At 49.5% G+C, this 15,129-nt stretch overlaps 1 protein-coding gene across 3 annotated transcripts in view; it reads right to left on the minus strand.

The window, feature by feature from the left end:
* Nuak1 (NUAK family kinase 1) overlaps window positions 1-15,129 on the minus strand; it is a 67,693-nt gene that overhangs the window by 19,944 nt on the left and 32,620 nt on the right. Inside the window, exons 1-2 of one of the 3 annotated variants that reach the window (XM_037196895.1) lie at window positions 11,194-13,180; window positions 849-910 (exon numbers count right to left, since the gene is read on the minus strand). The exons of 1 other annotated variant lie outside the window; for it this stretch is intronic. The gene's annotated coding sequence lies outside the window, so the exon portion shown is untranslated. Of the gene's footprint in view, window positions 1-848; window positions 1,171-11,193; window positions 13,181-15,129 lie in introns of those variants that run through there. One more of the 3 variants, XM_037196894.1, reaches the window with a different exon arrangement.

Here is a 15,129-nt window from a genome sequence, read left to right on the forward strand (position 1 = left end):
ACCTTGTACAGTTGAAAGAAGCATCCCTGGGTCTTTTCTGCAGACCCCACTCCCATTAACCAGGTCATTTCTCACCAGTCCCCACCTGCTTCGTTCTCTGTGGAGACGGCTCAGGAGGGAAAGTGCTTGCTGCCCAGCTGTGAGGACCAGAGCTCAGAACCCCAGACACCAAGTCAAAGTCACACAACAGCATGACATGTCCGTGACCCCAGTGCTGCTATGAGGGGAATGGGAGGCGGAGACACAAGCGTCCCTGGAGGATACCCAGGCTAGCTTACACAGCACAGAGCCAACCTGGAATGGAGTCAAGTACAGTTGAAGCTGACAAGGTAGGGGTGGGCAGAGGGAGGGTCTTCCAGGAAGGACGCACTTCAAGATGTGCGTAGTCATATCTTCATCTGAAGACATCATACACGAAAGCCTGGAAGACTCCGGTGGCCGTGGAGAGGCCGACTGAAGGGGTGCCAGGCCCAGAGCTTCTCTCTTCCTTGACTTTTTCTCTTCTGACCCTGTGTTGGCCTTGGGTGTCTGCCTACCTCAACGTCCAGCACCCCAGAACTGTCACCCGAATTTCTTACATTTACACATAAGCTGTGGCTCCCCCTCCCTGCTCTCCCCCTGCCCCTCCCTATCCTGGCCTAAGGATTCATCAACCATCCAGGCTTTGCTCATATTTATCTGCCTATCACATGCCTTCTGCCTCTTACATCCTGGTCCATACTTGCTCATGGCAACTTACTTCCTGGTTACATATTCATTTTCCTCGTCCTGGACTCTGAGCTTGGGCTGAGAGAGCTAAAACCCAGGATTTTGTCCCCCTGGCTATGGGACTCTAGGAAATTGCTCACCTTCTCTGTGCTTCTGTTATATCCAATGTGAGATGAGTGAAATTAGTAAGCATTTCTTACAACTGTTGGGAAAATGTATTAATAACAAGGAGTTAGATGCTTAGAACAAAGCCTGTATGCACAGCACTCAATAACGTTGGCTATTATTGATTATTTTAATATTATTGGACCCCAGCACCTGGCACCAACACACACACACACACACACACACACACACACACACACACACACACACACACAAAATGAGCAACTGCGTTGAACTGGAACCTGCCTGAGGCCTGGGTCTCCTGTCCTCCCAAACCTTGTCACTGGCTGCTAGAAGGTCACCCTCCCCACCCCACCCCTAGTTCCTTTCTGGCTCCTTCAGTCCAGCCAACGCTCTCTGATAAAATGAAGGGGAAGGAGGTAGGAAGCTGGAGAGGGAAGGGTACAGTCAGATAACACTGGCTGCCCGGGTGTCTGCTGGCCTCTCAGTACCCAGCCACTTTGGCTCCTACCAGGATTTCAGCCTGGAGTGCACTTTTCATTAACTCTAAACTCTGCCAAGTGGGAAGGTGGCCTCGGGGTATACGGTTGAGCTGATGAGGGTGTGCCGAACGCGGAGGAAGGGCAGGCTTTCTAACTTTCTCTTTCTTTTAGGGCAGGGAAAAGGAAGAAAAAAGTTAAGTGCTTTGACATGTCAACAAGGACCTCACTCTCAGACTCTGGAGCATCCCTAAAGGAGACTGAGACTGTCATCCGAAGAACAGGTGGCAGAGGACAGGACTATCCCAGAGGCTGGCTGGCTCCTCCCTTTCATCCTCATACTTCAACACAACGCAGTGACAACTTTTCCACTAAGTAACTCCTGCTGGCATGGCCTTATGGTGTGACTTCTAAAACACATGCGCTGGGTCCCTCTACCTGGGTCACCCCACCACAGCTCCACCCTCACTGGCTACTAACACTTCTCTGTCACCCCACGGCCAAATGGCCAAGAAGCTGAACGCCAGCACGGTTCTGCTCCTGGGAACACAGATCCCGCAAGGTATTCTGGGAAAAAGACTTTTGACAAAGCAGATGAAACATCTGGAAGATGCTCAGACCTGGGCTTGTCTTCCCTTGGACTGCAGGTTCTTATCTCAGGTTCTGCAGGTGAACCAGGGCACCTCCATGTTCCTACTTACATCCAGAGGAAGGGCTCTGGACCCAGTACAGGAAACACTGGGTGCGTGTGATGGTATCTGAATAAGACCACCCACCCCCTGGTTGTTATGAGAAGTCGGCAAGGCCAAAGAATTCCCTATGTAGCTAGGCCTGGCTATGGGACACCATCCACACACCCTCTATAGAAGGCAGGCCAAGTTTACAGTCAAGGCTCGAATATCACATTAGATGAGCTAAATGCCAAAGAGAATTCTACATTTGGGGAACATAATGACTCCATCAAGGAGGCTACTAAAGCCTCCTGAGTCCTTTCTTAACAACAGCACCAAGTACTGTAGGCCTACTATGTGCCAGTCCTGTGCTAAGAGGCATTTTGTGTGAATGATGTCACGTGGGTGTAGTCCTTTAACCTTGTTTTATAGAGGGGAACACGGGTAGAGCGAGGCTCAGAGCAGTCACCACGATTACAGAGAGCTCAAGCCGGGCTGGGACAGGACTGTGCAATCAGCCTGCAGGCTCCAAGCTCAGCCTCTGTTCCCATCCACACACACCCATCCCCCTGGCCTGACTCTCCTCAAACAATGACACTGAGAGAATTCGGGGACAGAGTCAGTGAGCTGAGTCAGGACTGCGCCTCCATCCCACTTGAAGAATTTTTTCCACCTGTCTCTTGGGCAGCTCTTCCAAGACAGCTTTCACTTTTCCAGTACTCACAATGGCTAAGGGTAAGGTCTTGGGGATCAGCACTGAGGAACAACCAGCTTCTGCCCTAGACCTGAGACGCCTTACCCACGATTAAGGTCACTATTGGAGAGTGGCAGGAATACTCGTGACCATTCTTCTCACAAAATGGGCTGTTCCCCTTGGGCACTATTACAACTGGTTATTTATAAGCCCAGAAATCTTGTCTGTGTTTATGTTATTAGTCACTAAGCAAAAGCTTATTTTCCATCAGTTGGGAAGGGTTTCCTTTCTGAAAAATGAAAGCCTGTGTCTCTTGGCCAGACAGTTTTACCCAGAAGCGTGGTGGCTCCAGGACGGTAAGGAAAACTGAGGCCCTTGACATGCCAGGCCTACCAGGAAACTGCAGGCCCTGAATAGAAACTTAGCTCAGCCTGAGTCAGCCCACAGCACTGTGCCAGGACCCTGTGGTGCCCAGCCTGGTGTCTGCCCAGCAAATCGGCAAAGCAGCACAAAGTGCCTACTATGTGGATGGCATTAAAAGGAGTCATTACCAGCTCAGGAGAGGGAGAGGACAGGCTCGCTGGCAGAAACCACGCGAGAGCGGCAAACAGGAGTGTGACCAGCCTCTGGCAGGTCCCAGAGAACGAGAAACAGGAAGAGAGCTATGAATGAATACTGAGGCAGCCGAGTGCCCATGAGACACTCCCAGGCAGCCAAGCAGGTGAGTGAACATTGCCAAGACAACAGAGAGGTGTGAAATGAAGGCCAGAGAAGAACAAGGAATCCTGGACTTGTCAGACCATTCAGAACTCGCTCCCTCCCACAGTGACCTCTCCCTCCCTCACGACCCGTCTGTGTCTCTCCATCATGCCACACACTCGGCACCGACTGGTCTCGATGGTCCTGTGAAACCAGTACGGGGACCAGGAGCTTGGGACCAAAGATGGCTTCCCTGGATCTTAGAATACCTGCATATACAAAATGATACCTTGAGGGACCCCAGTCTAAGCATGAAATTTACTTGTATTTCATAAACATCTCACACAGATAGGCTGGAGGTACTTGTGCTGGTTAATTGACACAAACTCAAGAGACACCAGACAGGGACCCTCAGCTGAGCCCTCACTATTTCGGTCTGTGGGGCATCTTCTTGTTAACTGAAGAAAGGCACGGCCCACTGTGGGCGGCGCCCCCCTCAGGAAATACACCCCCAGGCTGTATAAGGAAAGCAGTTAAATGACACCCCAAAAGCAAGCCGGCCAGCAGTGTTCCTCCACGGCCTCTGCTTCGCTCTGCCTCGGGTTCCTGCCTTGAGTTCCTGGCCTGTGTTCCCTCCGTAACAGACTGTAACAAGTAAGCGGAAATAAACCCTTCCCCTCAGCATTTTTTTAGTAACTGTGGGCATGAAACCAAGTTTCATAGTATGGGGTTTTCCATGTGTGGTCTATCACCTTGGTGCTCAAAACATTTATCACTTCGGAGCATTTATCACTTCTCTGACTTCAGATTTTTGGATTAGGGACACTCAACCTGTGTCTGCATTACTCCATTTCATAATTGGAGAACCATTACTCCCACCAAGGGCAACTCTGCCAGCACCCTTCAGTCACCCCACTCGGTTCCCTCTGCCACTAACCATCTCCCTGAGCTTATGAATAAGTCAATAGCATGGGGACATGGCTCAGCAGTTAGGAGCACTGGTTGTTCTTCCAGAGGTCCTGAGTTCAATTCCCAGCAACCACATGGTAGCTCACAACCATCTACAATAGGATCTGATGCCCTCTCCTGGTATTCAGGTAGACATGCAGAACACTCATACATAATATAAATAAATAAAATTTAAAAAGTAAGCCATTATCACAATAAGTTGATTATAAGCCAATCAGGTGGATGAGTTTTGCTTCTTAAACAATGGATCATGTAGGATGTATTCTTGTGTGTGACTTCAATAACCCCAAATACTGTATGTGAAAAAAATTTAAATTGTTCTGTGTCGTTGAAGAGTCCTCATTCTTGCTTGAACTCTCCATCTTACTGGGGTATTGTGGTGGTTTTAGCCATTCTGCGTCAGGTAATCATTAAGCCAATTCCAGTTGAGGATCCTTACGAGCAGAGTTGCTGGGAACATTTATTGCTTTTATTTTGTTATTGTATTTACTGATTTTGGTTTTATGTGTATGAGTATTTTGCCTGTATGTGTGTATATGTTCACCAGGTTTGAGCCTGGTGCCCTCAGAGGTAAGAGGAGGGTATCAGTGCCCCTGGAACTGGAGTTACGGGCAGTTATGAGCCACCATGTCTATGATGGGAACTAAACCTAGGTCCCCTACAAGACATTTAACTAGTGAGCTGTCCCCCACCCGACTGGGAACGTGCTTGCACGCCACGTCTTCTGATGCGTATCTGTCTGTACGCATTGTTGTTGGGCAGACACCCCAATGAGGCTTTGAATCCAAATGTGTGTGACTGAAAAAAATGCATGGTTCTACTCTGACTCTCCCTCCATTCATCACTCTTCCGGCACTCTGCTCAGCAAAGTTTCTGCTTGATGGAGTCCAACTCACAGCTTTTCCTGAACACCCTTTATCAGCCTATGAAGTCGCTGTCTGAGCATTCTGCTGTGTTAAAGCTGGTAAAAGGATACAAGGCACAGTCTTTGCCTTCGAGGAGCTGTGTCCTACTTGGAAAGAAATGGAGCCTACCAAATGATCCACGAGCCACACTATGCATGGCTCAGACTTTCAGTATCTAGAGGACCAGAGAGAAGGACGGTGATGTAAGTATGAACGAGTCTGAAAAGATTCCTAGAGAAAAGAGTCATGGAACCCAGCAGGCCAAACGACCAGTTCGCTTTCGTCGGATATCTTTGCTATTGTTCCAGAATAGCACAGAAAATCCAGGCGCTCCCCCTTTCTTCTACCAGTGTCTTACTTCTTCCCAGAAACCAACTTGGATTACTTTTCTTGTTTTCTGTTTATTTCTATTTCAAGGGAGAGAGTGGGGGCTGGTTGCTAGGGTAACGCCTGCTCCTCCACATTAAACCTGAATTTTATCAGATGTCCATTCTGACAGTTCACGTCTGACTTCTGATGGTCTGGCTTTCTTTCACAACTGCACTAATTAATCACAAGGTTCCTAACGATTCCCTTCTGCTGCCCCCAAGGTTAATAACACAACTTGTGTAGCTTGAGAAAGGGCACAACATAACAACAATATTCTGGCCTGGGAGAAACCCTGATGAGTCAGGTGACCGTGGGGTTTTTAACCATCCACTGGCCATTTTCTGAGCCAAATACACTAGGCCTTTTATTAGCAGGAGAGTGAGTGGGGATCAATTTACAGGATGTTCTAGGTGGGGGCAGATGGTTCTAGAAAATGAAAATCTTCTTCCTGTGGAGATAGAGGAGAACTTTGTGATTCACATGGCCTCTGAGGAAGGAAGATTGGCTTGCTGGTTTTAAGGACAGTGCTTAGGAGGTGACTGGTCAGAGTTCTCCCAGGGTCGGTTCAGATTCTATCTGTCCAGGGTACCTCTGCTCACACCAGACAGCAACAGTGCTTTATCGACGTCCTCAAACTGACAGAAGAACCTTCCCCTCCCAGGGGACTCACTTTTATTAAAGACAGGGAGATTCTCAGGGAAATTCCTAGCCTGCTTTTTATTTCAGAAACACAAGAATCTCTTCTTAAAGAGTCAGCTGCCACCTAATTAGTCACTGAATTATTACAGGATTAATTCTTCAAAAGTATTATTCCCAAGAACTAAATGCAAATACCTCAGGGGCGAATGCTTCACAAAACAGTCCTGTGATGTCTGGAAGCCCCCTGCAGTGAGGGTGAGAAAATTCAGCTGGACTAATAGCTCCCATTGTCAATGGGGTGGTCAGAGCTGAATCACAGACAGGCACTTCCCAGTTTGGACAATGGAAGGCTTTCTGGTTCACACATGTCTTACAATACACCAGCACTCTTCTGGCTGTTGGCGGGAATGCCTGAGGAGAACCATACCCAGGCTGGCCACCCACTGCCAGAGGTAGGCTTCGGGGAACTTAGAAGAAAAGGGGTGGCAGTGTAACCAGCTGTGGTGGTGTGTGCCTAGAATCCTGACTCTCTGGACACTGGGGAGGGAGGCGAGTCGGGGTTAGAGACCTGGTCTCAAAAACGTCAGATAACCAGAAAAAGGCAAGGCATGGGCACTGTCCGGGGAGAGGAGACACCGGAGGCTCGCTAAGTACTCTGCCGTATGCCAGGGCTATAAAGGCTGTGGGGACCAACGCCAAACTTTAGGAGATCCAAGGACGAGGCTAGGATAAAGAAGAGGGTCTCGAGGGTACCAGCCTGGACTAGTCACAGGGCTTCATCCTCCCAGTAGTGGTGTGGTGGGGCATCTCCATGGCAACTCAGCAGGGCTCTGAGGTGGACTTGACTCCATTGGTACCACCACAAACTCATCAGACTGGCTATGTCTTCTTCTACTGCTGTGTCGCAGCCTTACACACACACACACACACACACACACACACATACACACACACACACACCCCAGAGGGGGGCATGCGCATACCAGTCATATGCAAGGATGAGTGTCAGTCAGTGAGCATCCCTGGACTCTCACAACCACCCCAGAGAGAAGCAAGGGATCTAGACTGACACAGTCAATCTCTTTCAACAAGCATGCTACCCTGACCCGGCAGTGGCAGCCTTGGCTCCTCTTCCACAGACCTCAGCAGGAGGCTTTGCTGTGGGGGCTTGGCTCACTCTCAGCCACCCGGAAGAAAAGCCAGTACAGTACTCATTGCCCCTCCACTGTGGACAACTGAGTCATTCTGCAGAGCGCCTGTCACTCTCCACTGGGGCTCCCTTCTAAGTGCCGGAACACGAAGATGTGCCAGCCAGCCGCTGCAGCGGGCAGCAAGTGTCACGGCGTAAGACAAGCCTGGATGAGAGCCAGGGTCACAGATCTGCAGCGGCAGAATCCACCCACAAGAGCACATTTCTGTGGAGGTGGTGGTGGCGGCGGCGGCGGCGGTGGTGGTGAGGTGGTGATGGTGGTGATGGTGGCAGTGGTGACGGTGGTGGTGGTGGTGGTGGAGGTGATGGTGGTGATGGTGGCGGTGGTGGTGGTGAGGTGGTGATGGAGGTGGTGGTGGCGGCGACGGTGGCGGTGGTGGCGGTGGTGGTGGAGGTGGAGGTGTGAGAGAGAGAGAGATGGGAGGAGGTGAGAGGACAATGATGAAGTCAGTGAATTCACTTGTGTAGACATCAGACTCCTATGGCCCCGAAAAATTAAGTCCAGTCTCTCCCAGTCTCTCTCTCTCTCTCTCTCTCTCTCTCTCTCTCTCTCTCTCTCTCTCCCTCTCCCTCCCCCTCTCCCTCTCTCTCTCCTTGAAGATTTTTATTATAAAGTATATGTATGCATGTTTGTCTATGTGTGGATATGAGCTTGTGAGTGTGGGTATTTGCCGGCCAGAGAAGAAGGTATCCCTAGTGCTACTCGAAGTATGGCCATCAGTGTCAGAGTCCAGTGAAGTCGATGCCACAAATAACAAGTTACCGAATGAGGTATGTCAGAATTGCTGAATTGGGGGAGGGAAGCATGAATCCCCAATCAAAAGAGCCCAGACAGAAGTCATAGGTCACCAGTCTTCCTTCAGCAGCCACATAAAAGACCTCTCTCAGGGTTCTATGAGCCTTCCTTCCTAACGGCTGTTAACAGTCTAAACAAATGACTAAGCGGCCCCAGTTCATCTCAAAAGGCTCTATATTAAACATAATATAGTTTTATTTATTCTTTAAAAAAATTAGCTTCAAGTACAAGTGGCATTATTTAAAGCATTAGAAAATATTGAATTCCAGGAAACTCAGGAGGGCGAGGCAAGCCAAGCAGGGGGAAACATTGGTTTTCTGTTTGTTTTATTTCTAATCTCCGGCCTCTAGAAAAATGACTTGGGTGTAATCAAATGAAAATAAAACACTTGAAGGTCAAAGAGCTAATTTAACAGGAAGCTCATTTAAAATGTGGTTGCGCCGACACACAGCTGAGGCGCTCACCCCCACAGTTAAATGTGAGGAGAGCCCTCGGGGACTTAGGAACAGAGAGCTGTGCACTTGGGTCCAGTCTGCAAGGCCTCCACTGGGAACTTGTGAGGCTGGTAGCAGAGGGTGTGTTCAGTCATACCCAGGAATGTGCCATGTATTCAGAAGAGTAAACATAAGCATAACACACCGTTTTGCCAAGTTCAACAAATGGTTTCATGAGGCTCTGAGCTCCCTGAGGGCAGCATCCAAATGGCTTATGAAGTCAACCCAGGGCTAATGGTGTCATCCACTGTCACAGAGAGTATGTTCTCTGACTCCCTGACGGCAGACGGTTAGGACCAATACAGGTTTCAAGAGCAATGCTTATCGTCCTCGTGGTTGCAGGAATCACTCCACATTTCTCAGCCTGAGCAATTCAGTCAGAAGCCTTGGGGCTGAGGTGCAGACATTAGTGTCACAAACGCCACAGGAGTGTCCACGTGCACCTAATATGCCAATCAGGGGCCAGGGTAATCCGGTCTCAGCCGACTGCGCTGGTACCCAAACATCCACCCCAGTAAGTTTCACTCCAACCAGAAAGGACATCTCACTTATCATCAGGTATCATCAGGTATCATAGACATAATAATCAGGACAAAGAGACAGCTCCCTGGGTGACGTGCCTGCCACTAGAGTTTGAATCCCCAGAACCACGTGAAAGCCAAATGAGCATCGGTCCCTCCTATACCCTCAGCTGGAAAGAGAGAGAAATAGGGTCTCCCAGAGTAAGATGGCTAAAGAGACTAGCCATATCGGGGGTGCTGAGTTCAAGTGAGGCACCCCACCTCAATAAATAAGGTGGAAAACAATCAAGGGAGACCAACACCAATCTTGGGCCTACACACACACACACACACACACACACACACACACTAAGCTAAACTAAACTAAACAGTAATCCTCTTTAGCGTTCATTAAGCAGATGCCAGCACACGCCTAGCACCTCTGTCCATTTGCTCATGTGGCCCTGCAGCTGTGTGGAGTATCAGGACAATGAATGCCCCACTGGGGAGCTAAGGAGCCCGAGCTCCCTAGGCTTAGTCAGACCTAACCCTGACCACTTCCACACTTGAGCAACCAGGACAGTACTGAGACCGCAGGAGCGCAACACATTTTTGATGAACAAAGAATAACTCCGCAAATACAGGATTAACTCAACCCTCTCTGCCTTGTGAGAGCCCAAACCAGGACCCTTCCTAAATCAGGACCTGCTTGCGCATCTTGTCTCTCAAGAGCCCTGGATAAGCAGCACACTGGAGTCCACAAACACAAGGCACTCCCACCATCAGTGTTCCCAAACAAATAACGTAAGACGCTCAGTCCCATTTCGGGTCTGAGCTGCTATGGAGGGCGGGGTTTTCTTCTCACGAGTGGTTCTCACACCTGAGGACACATCACACTCCCGGCAGCCTGCTTGTAAACAGATGGCAGAGCAAGCCAGGGGTTCTGACTCTGGGGACTGGGCGGGCCCATCTGACGCTGATTTTGCTGGTTCTGGATCCCCACTCAGATGTACCATCAGGCAGTTCACCAAGGTCTTGGCATACTCCAAGGAACTACCTTCACTTGTCAGGGGATGGGCAGCAACATGCTCTGACCCCTAGACCTCTGTTGGATTCTGTGAAACATTTTACACAATCCCCCTGGCCCTGGCCACAGGTGAGGGTCTGTGGTGCACAATGTAGGCTATGGCCTTCTCCACAGACCTGTCTTTTCATTTCTCCTCTGCTGATTTGGATTTCTGGAACAGAGATTCCCCCCACACACACACAGGGAACAAAAGAGATATCCCATTCTGGAAGGGTCTATCAAAATCCCACATGGCACAGACAGCTTTTAAGAGGCGTATTTGGGGCTGGAAGATAGTCCACCTGGCAGAATTTTTTTTTTTTTTTTTTTTTTTTTTGGTTTTTCGAGACAGGATTTCTCTGTGTAGCTTTGCGCCTTTCCTGGAGCTCACTTGGTAGCCCAGGCTGGCCTCGAACTCACAGAGATCCGCCTGGCTCTGCCTCCCGAGTGCTGGGATTAAAGGAGTGCGCCACCAACGCCCGGCCTGGCAGAATGTTTACCACACTCTGGTCCTCAGGACTCAATACAAGATCGGACTGTGGCATTGCTGGTCTGTACTCCCTAAAATCCTAGCTGGCCAAGTGCGGTGGTGGAGAAGAGAATCCCTGGAGCTTATGGCCAATCTAACCAAATCAGTGAGCTCGGTCAGGTTCAGTGAAAGACTGTCTCAAACCAAGTGATTGAGAAAGAAACTAGACAGACAGACAGACAGACAGACACACACACACACACACACACACACACACACACACACACACACACATCAATAACTAGCATCCACCTGCACATACCCATGGACACGCATGCACATATGCACACTCGGGTGGGTAGGGTGGAGAAAGTTTTGTCATCAACTTGGTAAAATCACCTGGGATGAGAACTTTCGAGATCTGGCTGACTATGGGTTTGTCTTGGGAGATTGGCTTCATTACATCAATCGGCGGGCAGAATCGCCCACCCCGGGCAGCACCGTTCCTCACGCTCTGGGTCCGGGACTGTGTAAGTGATGCACGAGAGCTGAGCACAAGCAAGTGTTGCTGCATTCATTCTTTCCTCTTGACTGTGGATGTGACCAGCTGCTTTAGGATTCTACCTTAATTTCCTGGCAACAGTGGAGACAGGGCAGGTAATAAATAATATAAAAGCCTATGTTGATTTGCCTTCTAGAGAGGTGGGAAGAACTTTTCACAGACAGTAACTTCATCCAAAGTGCTCTGTGGTGGGAATCCAGCGCTCACTTGAGAATACATCTCCCACATCCTCTCAAGGCGCAGGGCTCGTATGGCTGCACAGAACTGACATGCTTATCAACAGAGGAGTTCATCGGCTTTGTTTCTTCTTTCTTTAAGTTTAAGGATAATATTTTAAACATTCTTACTCAAGAGAACGATCATAAGTAATGGATGCCAAAGTAAGTCTTTCTGTGTGTTGCCGGAAGCCAGGATCCCCCTCATCTAAGATCAAAGGAACGAAGGGGTCATCCACCCCCCAGCACACCACAATATAAAGAGCCAATAAAGAGATGCCATCAGCTATGTCCAGGAGGAGAGATTTCCAGAACCCCAAACAGAGGGCATGCAAGGGGAGGCCCAGGCTGCACCTCCCCTTTTTGCTTTCCAGAGCACTGCCAGATGGGATGCTGGAATTCCTGAGCCTTGTGCTGTGCAGTAAAGATGTTAGTCTCAGGGGGCTTGTGGATGGGGCTTCCTGGGTTTTCAAAGGGGACGTGGAGGGGGGGACAACCTGCCTTTTTGTCAGAACCACAGACAAAATCTGTTTTTATCTCTTCCATTCTAGGCGACCAAATTGAAAGCTCCTGTACTTCCTTTTTCTGCTGCTTTTCCATATTGTCAATCGGTTCCCTGCTGAGAGAATGGAATTCCTTTGAGTGGGACCGGGGTCCACCCTGAGATGCTGCCTGAGATTTCTCCCTTTGCTCCTGATTAGGTTACCCCGGCCGGTATCACACACCAGAAAGGGCATGCCTCTTCTCTTACTGGCTTGGCAGTAGACGCCACTGATGGTTTGTGTCCACACAGAGGTGACAAATTTGAGGGTCAACTGGACAGCTCACCCCGGAGTCTGCTTCTGGAGAGACATGTTTGGAAGGAATTAAGTTTGGGATCTGGTGACTAGCAGAGTCCACTCAGTAAAGTCCACCACTCGTGGGCCTGAGGCCACACAGCTTAGAAAACACTTGCTCTGTGAGCTGACTGGTGAGGGCTACAGGCTTCTTCTCAAGACATGGGCAGGAACGGCGTCTAACGCACCCCCCGCAGCTGGAATCTGTGCTATCAGGTACAGATGCCAGAAGCCTCCGTGTCTCACAGGGACAACGCCGTCCCTCAACGCAGGTCCCTACAGACCACCAGAGGCCCTTCATTAGGTCAGTGTCACTGGCAGAGTTCAAAATTCCAACCCTGCTCACTAAGTGATATGACATTAGGAAATGAATTTTGTCTCTAAGCCAAATTTCCCATGCGAGAGGTGTGTTTATGATTTTTAGTTATCAGCTACAAGGGCTAAGCGAGGTGGCACAGGGCACAGGCCCACCGCACTCTGTCGCTGTATTTTGTATGTATTACAAAATAGAAATAATAATGTAATATATAACATAGTAACCTAAGTTAACACATTTTCTTGGAGAGATGGCTCGGTTGGTGACAGGCTTGATTCGCAAGTATGAGGACTTTCATTTGAGTCCCTAGGACCCACACTAAAAAGCCGCTTCCTGGGGCTCAGCAACCAGCTAGTCCGGCCTACCTGGCGAAGTTGCAGGCCAGTGAGACCCTCCTGAGAACAAAGGGTGGAAGGCACCTGAGGAATGGCGTGCAGGCTGCCCTCTGACTTCCACATGTACACGCACGCACGCACGCACGCACGCACGCGGGATGATCCTAGCAGTCATTATTGAAGAGGAAACTGTAAAGTGCTTTTCTAAGGCCTACTCACTTAGCTAATGTCCAGATGGCCACTTAGACAATCCACGAAGCAAATGAACACGTCTGCTCCCAGCACAGACTCCTGGATGGCCTGTCATCCTTCAGTTTCCAGAAGATTCCCTCTCACTCTGGGAGTGGCGGGGAACAGCACACAATCCCCCAGACGTGCAAGGCCTCCCCTCTGTCCCCTGGGCCTCTGCACCTCCTCTGCCAAAGTTCAGGCCTGGATGGGCAACAAGGTCAGGAAAGAAAAGGTCAGGTGACATGGCCACAGAGCCAGCAGGGTGGAGGCACTTGGGAGGAAAAGAGGATGCAGTCAGGAGACCACCAGCGGGCTGTGTGACCAGCTAAATTGTGTCCCCTGCTCAAAACTGAGATTGAAGCCTTGTGTGGCCCCATCTAAATGTCCTCACGGAGATAATTAAGTTTAAATGAGGCCATTAGCAGGGACCCTAACCTAGTATGGTCCAGGAGGAGAGCACTTGCACATGGATATAGGGAAGATGGTTTGAAGACCCTGTGAGAAGATGGAGAAGCTTGGAACAGCTCCTTCCCTCATAGCCTCTCCTTGATCTTAGATGCCAGCCCTTAGAATGGAAAAGAAGCAGATTTCTGTTTTTGAAGCTGCCAGCCTGTGGTACTACATTACCAAAGCCCGAGCAAATGAGTACACCCAGCAAGTCATTATTTCCCTCCCAGGACCTCAGTGTCCACAACTACCTGACCTGCCCACCTCACAGATTGGCAGTGGGGATCCAAAGAGACTTCTGTATGCTGTAAAGGGTTCTACAGAAAACACTAGGAGATCCAACTCCACGCACGGAGCAAGACCCTGGGGTGCCAGGCAAGAAGACAAAGTCATGGGACCAAGGAAAGCAGGGTCCTAGTCAGAGGTGTGAGGGCTGGAACAGCCTCAGCAAGCCTGTTCCCAGCCCCCTTGCCCTCACCCCAGTGGATGTGGGAGACACAGGGCCTGTGTAGGAGAACAGACTAAAAGCTGAGAATTTTAAGAAACAAACAAAAACAAAAACAAAACACTACATGAAAGTCCCTGGGAAATTTATTTGCATAGCATTTGCTGGTCTAAAACACACAAAGACAGTGGGATGTTTTTATCCCATTTAACTTATCTACAGACAGGAATCCCTACAGCATCAATGAAAGGAATGTGACTTACCTTCAGAAACAAAAAGCAACCCATGTGTACGGACATAAACAATATATAGCAGCATTATCCAAAGGAAACTTCTGGGGTGATGAGAATGTTCTAGATCTACACTGCTCGGTATGGTGGCCACTAGCTGCATGTAGTGGAATGAGATAACTGTATTTCCCCGTCATAATTGTCTTTTTGAGTTCCTGTGTGTGCTGTGCCCTAGGAGAGAGTGGTCGCCATCCTTCTTACGGTACCATGGGGCCTCATGCACACTTGGAAAGTGCTCTGCCACTGAGCTACATCCCCAGCCCTGCCATGCCCATTTGATAGGTGTGTTATTGACCCCCACCATCTTCCCCAAACTCTTCTGTCCAGGCCACATCTAGAGCTGAACCCCAAGTCTGTCTGACTTGCAAACTCAAGCTCTTCTCTGACTGCCTAAAACATGCCCTCAAGGTACAAATGGGGCCCAAGATCCCTCCTGAGGCCTTAATAGAGATCAGTCCTAGTCACCAAAAGAACTTTAACTCACATCATTCACATCAGTAGCCATCTTTAAAGTTATAATGTCAGGGTTTCTCTTCTTCCAGAATCCTCCAGGAGGGGACAGACCATGACCAAGGCAACCTTGGCAGCAGAATATTTTTGTATAAGGGTCCAGCTCGGCCTTTCCCTTTGGGAGGACAATGGTTTCCTGTTCCCCACT

Source organism: Peromyscus leucopus, chromosome 18 (genome assembly GCF_004664715.2).
Source record: "Peromyscus leucopus breed LL Stock chromosome 18, UCI_PerLeu_2.1, whole genome shotgun sequence".
NCBI lineage: Eukaryota > Metazoa > Chordata > Mammalia > Rodentia > Cricetidae > Peromyscus > Peromyscus leucopus.